At 40.4% G+C, this 8,984-nt stretch overlaps 1 non-coding gene across 1 annotated transcript; it reads right to left on the bottom strand.

Annotated features, from left to right (window-relative positions):
• Window positions 1-6,149: 6,149 nt before the first annotated feature.
• On the bottom strand, window positions 6,150-6,256 carry LOC133827865 (small nucleolar RNA R71). Its single transcript, XR_009890514.1, has one exon. It is a non-coding gene; the product is annotated as a small nucleolar RNA R71 (small nucleolar RNA).
• Window positions 6,257-8,984: the final 2,728 nt, after the last annotated feature.

Here is an 8,984-nt window from a genome sequence, read left to right as displayed (position 1 = left end):
GCCTAATTGGGAAGGACCTTACCAAATCGAGTCCATCATTCGACCTGGCGTTTATAAACTAGCGAGATTGAATAGAGGTTTCGTCCCGCGATCTTGGAATGGTGAACATCTACAACCTTATTATCAATAACATAAGAACGATATTTATTCATTTTAACCCAGCTGGTGTTTAATTTTTTCTTTTCATCAATAAAGCATTGATGTTCATTTAAAGTTTGTCTTTTTATTGTTATACTTTTTGCAAGCCCTCAAAATTTAATAACCTAAGATCACAATCATAGGATATGAAGGGGGCATAAGTGGTATGCAATCATACCATGTGCTCGAAAAAACATAACGTCAATAAAAATAAACTCTAATAGCAATGTATGGATTGGCAACCTAACATGAAGTAAACAATAACAGTGTATGCATCATTAACCAAACACGAACTAAACAAGTCTGGAACGAACCAGAAAAACCTAAACGACACAATCAAAAGTTAGAATTCTAGATAAACCAACAAAAGTCATAAGTCGAGACAAGAGCTGAAAATTTTTGCAAATAAGTTTTGACCTCGCAACCTCGAGATCATACTTGAGGATGAGGAAAAGTTACTATGGAAGAACAAAATAAAACTAGACTAACGAGGTTATATGCCACTAAGTATTTTTTTAATAGAAATACATGGTAAAAGTAAAATTCGACCTTGACAATAATGAAGTCGAATATGGGCATTCGAGTGAACTATGCATGAATGCGTCAAAATTCGAGCTTAAACCCAACAAGTATTTGTATAGATAAACAAGTACAACACTTTATGCACAATGTGTAAATATTTCGAGCAAGGAATATAAGTATAAATATCAAAACTACCATTGACATAAGATATATAAGCAAATGTTTCAAAAAAAATTGTCCCAAAGGGCGTAAAAACAATTACAATAATAATAATAATAATAATAATAATAAGGGATGCAGCCCTTTAATAAAACTCAGTCTTGGTGAGTAGGTGCAGACTCGGCCTCCTCCCCTGTCTCTTCTTTAGCTCCGCCATCCAATGTGGTGGCCGCAACCTCCTCCTCGACCAACCGAGCCTTCCACTTGGAGATGAATTCTTCCTCTTTATCCTCGAGGAACAAGGTGTCCATCTCGGGGTTCAGGGACCACATCATGTACATGGCTCGGTCGATTGCCCAGTCTTTTTTGGCCTTGAATTCCTCAATCATGCACTTCATTTCATCCTCGAGAATCTCGAAGGCAGAGTTCTTCTCTTCCCTTAGGCGTTCGGCCTCTGCCTTGGCAGCACTTGTCTCTGCCTTTGGGCGATCAATCTCGGCCTTAGTGGCATCGAGATTGACCATCTTAGTATCAATCTTTGCCTTCAGGTTGTCAACAGGAGTCTTGGAAGAGGCGAGTTTGGCCTAAGAGATTTTGAGAGTGTCCTCGAGCTTGGCCTAGGCCCCTTTTGCCTCCTTCAGATCATCCATGGCATAGATTCGAGCCTGGTTTGTGTCATAAACAAAGGTCTCAGCCACCACCATTCTTTAGGAGAAGAGTGAGCTTTGGCGAAGGATACCTAGGAGAGTCTAAAACACAAGACTACCATGGTTAGAATATTAACAAAGTCACCAAGAAAATAAAGATCACCTAAAATAGACTTACCGAAACCCTGAGCTCCATGGTCTGGTCAGCGAGGCGTGTGGGATTGTCCCCCCTCAAGAACCGCCACACCTCGGCATCGAGGTTGCTGCACGACTAGAGGGAGACAGAAAGTCCGAGCAGAGATCAGCCCCTAAGGTCCCAGCCATGCTGGCCAAGGAGTATTCTCACATGTGAGACGAGGCTACAAATTTATGAGTTATGGTTGGGGCACCCATAGGCTGAGGAGCCAAAGGAGACGCAACATTTTTGCCTTTATCTTCAGTAGGGACTAGGCAAGGAGGAGACTTCGCACTAGCAAGTGGCATGGTAACCGGGGGATTGATGGTAATTGCCATCGAGGTCGCAGGGCCACCAACCACGTCTGTAGAGTCCAGAGCCTGGAGCTTGGGTTCGTTGGAGAGAGGAACCCTCGGCAACCTTCCCAGACTTCGAAGGAGCGCCTTTTTTCGAGGTGGCGCATCCTCACTTAGTCGCCCGGGCCTTAGGGGGCTTCCTTAAAAGGTTATCCAAGTCTGATTCCATGTCACCTGAGAATAATAAAAAGGATCAGTTAAGCCGAGAAAGGAAAAAATCATACACATTTCAATATATATAAATATATAAAAGGTTAAGTATCAGGAACCTAACTGGAGGACCTAATAGAGCTCGAACTCGGGGACTAGAAAATTCCCCTATCTTCTGACGAGGCTACTAGAGTCCCCTCCCTGAAAGTAGGGGACATCCTCGAAAGGTCCCTATAATCATTTTTGTCATATTGCACAGAACCTATGGTTTCGTATTTCCCTAGCCATGGTCTGGTATTTCCCTAGCCAACTATCGAATCTATGGACTCTAAGGTCTACCCTTGACCATGCCAGGAAGTTATTCCTGGGGTTCTTAAAAAGAACCATTACCTAAAGTCCATACTTAAGTAAAGAGGGAGACCACATAGATGGTTCGAGCACAACTTTACCTCCTCCTAACAAGCTCGCTGAGGCCTCGTCTTGTGCCTCATTACCCGAGCCCGAGAGTTCGAAAGGGCGAGATCTATGGGTATGAAAGCTCGGGCCCACGTATTTTCCTCTCATGGGGAGCTTGGTGGTGGGCACGGGGAGATCTTCCCATCTCGCGTATGTGCAATTGCCAGAGTCTCCAATAGTCTCACCCTCTACAAGAAGGTTACAAAGTCAAAGCTTGTCTTTGTGAAGAAGGTATGGGAGGGATTGTCGGCCGTAGGGAAGCTTAAGGATAGCTTCCCTATGTTCCTTCATGGCTTATGTGGGTTGGGGACGATGATAGTTGGCTGTATACAAGATTTAAGTGAGCCAATCGACCTCACAACTAAAAGGGAAAATATAATCAGTGAAGACTAGCAAGATACTTACGAATTTGCTGAAAGGAGTAGAAGCGAGAGGGAGCGAGACCATCTGTCTAGAAGACGACGGTCTTGAAATTAGGAGGATGGTTTAGAATATCCTCGAATAGCCGTTTCTCCTTGGGATAGCTCGAAAGGTAATAGAATCCATCTCCGCTGTGAGCTCGGGAGGGGTTGCTTTTGAGGAAAAAGAGGCATAGGATCTCGTGTGTCGTGGGCTCCTCCCACTTCATCTCCTTGTATAGTAATCTTAATGCAGGCAGGACCCTGTATGAGTTCATCTAAATTTGGAATGGAGTTATGTCCGCATAGTCTAGAAAGCTCCAGAAATAATCCTTCAGAGGCAGTAAATCCCCAGCTCACAAGTGCTCACGACTCCAGGTTGCAAGCTTAACCTTTCTATCTAGATCGTCATTTCCAGGGGCCAAAAAACTCCTCTTATCAGAGCTGGTGGGGTGCCAAACTAATTGGCCGGAGAGCTTCAATCCATGACAATAGAGGAGCTTGAAAATCTGTCAAGTCGAGGTTATGGAGCTTTGGTAGTGTTCGGCCTCGAAAAAAGAACTCTTCAAGGCCGGGATGAAAAGAGATTTGGGGGCTTTGGATGGCTGGTTAGATGGACCCTCCATGAGGTTGAATACGAGGTCACCAAGAGAATAGGCTACTGTGACCTTGAGTTTGGGATTCAGCGGAATCGTTCGGATCTCGAGGTCCGGATTGGGATACACCGTACCTCGGAGCTTCTTTCTTTTCCTCTCGTCGATCTGACATCAAAAATGGGCGTGTATATCTTCTTACTCACAATGTCCCTTGTGCATGCAGATTAGTCGCTGGTTTTGTGTTAATGGCGATTCCAGTTTGGGAGTTGATGGATGGCAAGCTTGGGCCCCCACCGATTCTCAGAAGACTGTGACATCTAACAAGGAAGAAAAAGGTGAGGGCCCATTATAAATATATATATAAGAAAAGGAAAGGGATAAGATCTTAATAATCTGAACTCGTAGGCATGATGATAACCCTTGAATAAAGAGTTATTTCATGTGCTTTTGAACTTATAAATGTGAAAAAATCATTGATGATGACAATTTACTATTAGCTTCTGTAACTACCTTTTGTGTTTTTATGATCTTAGTTAAGTTTAGTTATTTTTGTAGTTTTTAATAGCTCATGGGTTGAAGACAATAGTTTCATGGATAGATATTTGTACAAAGAATGAACTAACATGTGAAACTATCTAAGTTGAATTTTGATTGCTGAATTAGCAGGTTTGCAGTAGCAAAGCAGATTTTGCTGAAGCATTCTGATTAGGCCTGCTTTTGGACACCTAAGTGTACTTGGAAATTCAGAGGGTGAGTTGGAATAGTGGCTAAGGTGGCAAGTACAGAAAGCATGAGGCAAAAATTGGAAGTAAATGTCAAAGGAAAGAAGAAGAGACCCACGTATATAGAAAATGAGGGAAATATTGTACTGGTATGGCCAAATTGGGAAACCTAGAGGTACAAAGAGAAGCATCAGTTGCATATTGAGGGAGGCTGCCATTTTTGGGAAAGAAAAAGCAAGAAAGAAAGGAAGAAAAGCCAGAAATCACACAAGAAAAGGAGGGGGGCGCATAAAGGAGCTCAAGCATCATTTGGATTTGTTCTTTCTCCTATTTCTAAACATCATTTTATATTTTCTAGATTGATTTCTGCTCTGAATATTTATGGGCTCTATTGAATTTGGGTTAATGCTCTTTAACTCAGCCATGAACTAATTTTTGTGTGGCTTGAATTGTTGATGAACCCTATGTTCTACTATAGTAATTTCTTGTGCCTTATTTTAGTGAAATCTCTCTTGTTCATTCAAGTGTGCTTATTGTTAATTTCTTGTTGTTGTTTGGCCAGCAATGGCAAGATTGATTAATTATGTTTGATGCTGGAAGTATTAAATATAATAGAGAAAACTTTGGATGACACAAGTCATAATCTAGGTTAGATTATGTTAGTAAGTAACATAGGGATGTGTTATTTGCCTTGAGTAACTTTTGAGAATTGAACCTTGAATTTGCATTCCTAAATCTGATTTGGCATAGGAATATGTTTAATTAGGTAAAAGAATTAATATCATAAATTTGAGAGAGTTTTATGAATGTTTAGTGAATTTTTGTTAACCTAGGAGTTTTGCTAAAATATTGCTGCCGCAATCTGTTCAGGATAACTAACATAGGGGTAATCAGTAATTCAAGTCCATTTTACAATCCGCATATTTCTTTCAAATTTCTTTGTTTAGTTCAGTTTTAATTTCAGTATTTCCATCTCTTTAGTATTTCGTTTAGCTTATAAACAACTCATTTGATTGTTAATACTTTTAAGTTGTTTAGTAACTGTTTTGCCTATTTTTCTATTTTGCAATCCCTGTGGAGACAATCTACTTATCGTTGTATTACTTGTGTGATTACGTGCACTTGTGTATTTAAATCAATTAAAATTTATCACAACAAGTTTTTGGTGCCATTGTCGGGGATTGGAATTAGACATCTGTGTAATCTCAATTACTTGCAATATTTTTTTTTCTTTGTTGAGCTTACCTTGTTTGCTTGCTCTTGTGCTTTCTCGAGTGATCTATTGTATGAATGAGCAAGAAGACATTGAGCTAGATCCTATTGACCCTGAGATTGAACAAACAATTAGAAGAAGACTAAGGGAACAACGGGCTCAAAATCGCCTTAATATGGCTAAAGAGGTTGAAGGAGTTGAGGGTACTAATAATGTCGCTAACGCGATTGCTATGGCTGATGATAGAGAGAGAGCCATAAGGGACTATGCTGCCCCCGTATTCAATGAGCTCCATTCGGGCATTGTTAGGCCTGAAATTCAAGCACCTCAATTCGAGTTAAAGCCTGTGATGTTCCAAATGTTGCAAACAGTGGGTCAATTTAGTGGTCTGCCTGCTGAGGATCCTCATCTTCATCTTCGTTCATTTTTTGGAGGTGAGCGATTCTTTCAAGCTACAAGGAGTGAGTGACGAGGCCCTAAGGTTGAAATTGTTCCCTTTCTCTTTGAGGGATCAAGCTAGAGCTTGTCTCAACATCGTTCCTCCCGACTCGGTGATTATATGGAATGAGTTGGCTGAAATTTTTTTGATGAAGTACTTTCCTCCTACCAAAAATGCCAAGTTTCGCAATGAAATCATGTATTTTTAGCAGCTGGAAGATGAATCCTTTTGTGAAGCTTGGGAGAGATTTAAGAAGTTATTGAGAAAGTGCCCACACCATGGGATTCCGCATTGTATACAAATAGAAACATTCTAGAATGGGCTCAATTCTTCCACTCGCGTGGTGTTGGATGCTTCATCTAATGGGGCTATTCTCTCTAAGTCCTACAATGAAGCCTATGAGATTTTGGAAAGGATTGCTAGTAACAATTACCAATGGTCCAATGCTAAAGCCTCAACAAGTCGAAAAGTAGCTGGAATACTTGAAGTGGATGCATTGACAGCTTTCATTGCTCAAGTTTCTTCAATGAATAACATTCTCAAGAACATAAGTTTGGGGGAAATGGTACAACTCGCTGCTATAGGACTAGTTGCTTATGTGTCGTGTGTTTATTGTGGAGATGGGCACACATTTGAGAGTTGTCCTTCGAATCCCACTTTGGTTTGTTATGTGGGGAATCAAAATGCCAATCTTAATAACCCATATTCAAACTCTTATAATCTGGGGTGGAGGCAGCATCCAAATTTTCATTGGGGGGGGGGGTCAAGGAGCTAGTTCAAGCGGAGCACCAATGCAAAACAAGCTTACATATCCACCGGGGTTTTCTCAACAACCACCAAGAGCTCAACCATCTCTTCCTCAATAGTCTCAATTAAGCTTTTTGGAGAGTTTAATGAAAGAATATATGGCCAAGAACGATGATGTAATTCAGAGCCAAGCAGCATCCTTGAGGAACCTAGAGATTCAAGTGGGGCAGCTAGCTAATGAGCTAAGGAATAGACCACAAGGCACCTTGCCTAGTGATATCAAAAATTGAAGGAGAGATGGTAAGGAGCATTGCAAGGCGGTTACCTTGAGGAATGGTAAAAATTTGGAGTTGACTGAGAATAATCCTAAGAGCAACAGCGAGCCCACTTCAATCCAAAGTAGTGTGGGAAAAAAAGACAGAGTTGTGAGTTTGAAAATGTCAAATGCTGATCTTGAAGCACTTGTTGCAGCAATTCCTTAGCAAAATGTAACAGAGAAGCCTATGAGCAAGCCACCTCCACCATTTCCTCAGCGATTTCAAAATCAACAGCAAGATGGTCAATTCTGAAGATTTTTAGATGTTTTGAAACAACTTCACATCAATATATTGTTGGTGGAAGCTTTGGAAAAAATGCCCAACAATGTGAAGTTTTTGAAGGATATTTTAACCAAGAAGATGAGACTTGGAGAATTTGAAACAGTGGCTTTGACCGAAGGTTGTAGTGCTATATTGAAGAATAAAATTCCTCCTAAATTGAAAGATCTGGGTAGCTTTACAATTCCTTGTTCTATTGGTGGTAGAGATGTTGGTAGAGCACTTTGTGACTTGGGAGCTACTATCAAGTTGATGCCATGTCAATTTTCAAGAAGTTGGGAATTGGAGAAGCAAGGCCAACCACAATCACTTTGCAATTAGTGAATCGATCTATGGCACATATGGAAGGCAAGATTGAAGATGTACTTGTGCAAGTTGATAAATTCATTTTTCCGACGGATTTCATTATTCTTGATTATGAAGCGAATAGAGACGTTCCAATAATTTTGGGAAGACCATTTCTTGCCACCGGAAGGACTTTGATTGACGTTCAAAATGGAGAGCTTACTATGAGAGTGAATGACCAACAAGTGACCTTTAATGTGTTCAATTCTATGAAGTTTCTGGATGAGATTGAGGAATGCTCTTCTTTGAATGTGATTGATACTATAGTGGCTAAAACATTGCTAAAAGAAAATTGTGAAGATGGATTGGGAGTGATTTCACTTGATGAGCTTGAAGAAATGAGTGAAGAGGAAGAGACCCAAGTTACATGGGTGGAATCCAAAAAGCCTTTTACTAAAGTTGGAAGGAATTTTGAGTCCTTAGAATTATCGAAAAGAAATTTCAAGCCTTCTAAACCATCTATTCAAGAACCACCAAATTTGGAATTGAAGCCTTTTCCTAATCATTTGAAGTATTCTTATTTGGCATGTGAAGAGACTTTACCAGTGATTATTTCTGCATTGTTGGGGGTTGAAAAAGAGAATATGCTGCTGGACGTGTTGAAGAAATACAAGAAGGCTATTGGTTGGACTATGGCTGATATAAAGGGTATAAGTCCTCACTTTGTATGCATAAGATTTTGCTGGAAGATTCCTGTAGTGATTCTGTTGAACAAAAAAGAAGGCTAAATCCCATTATGAAGGAAGTGGTAAAAAAGGAAGTGATTAAGTGGCTTGATGTTGGTATTATATACCCAATCTCAGATAGTTCGTGGGTCAGCCCAGTTCAATGTGTTCCCAAGAAAGGGGGAGTCACAGTGGTAGCTAATGACAACAATGAGTTGATTCCCACAAGGATGGTGGCGGGTTGGCATGTTTGTATGGATTATCGGAAGCTAAATAAAGCAACAAGAAAATATCATTTTTTGCTGCCTTTTATTGACCAAATGCTTGATAGACTAGCGGGAAAAGAGTATTATTATTTTATGGATGGGTATTCAGGCTACAATCAAATTTCTATTGCCCCTGAAGATCAAGGAAAAACTACATTCACCTGCCCATATGGGACATTTGCGTTCAGGAGGATGCCCTTTTGTTTATGCAATGCGCCCACTACATTTCAACGTTGCATGACAGCTATTTTTTCAGATATGGTGGAGAAAACTCTAGAGGTGTTCATGGATGATTTTTCGGTGTTTGGTGAATCTTTTACTGCTTGTGTGATTAATAATGAGAAAGTGTTAGAGAGATGTGAAGAAACAAACTTGGTGCTCAATTGGGAAAAGT

Source organism: Humulus lupulus, chromosome 3, assembly GCF_963169125.1.
Source record: "Humulus lupulus chromosome 3, drHumLupu1.1, whole genome shotgun sequence".
NCBI classification, from domain to species: Eukaryota; Viridiplantae; Streptophyta; class Magnoliopsida; order Rosales; family Cannabaceae; genus Humulus; species Humulus lupulus.
Note: the sequence above shows the minus strand (reverse complement) of the source record. Positions and strands in the feature narration are given on the sequence as shown.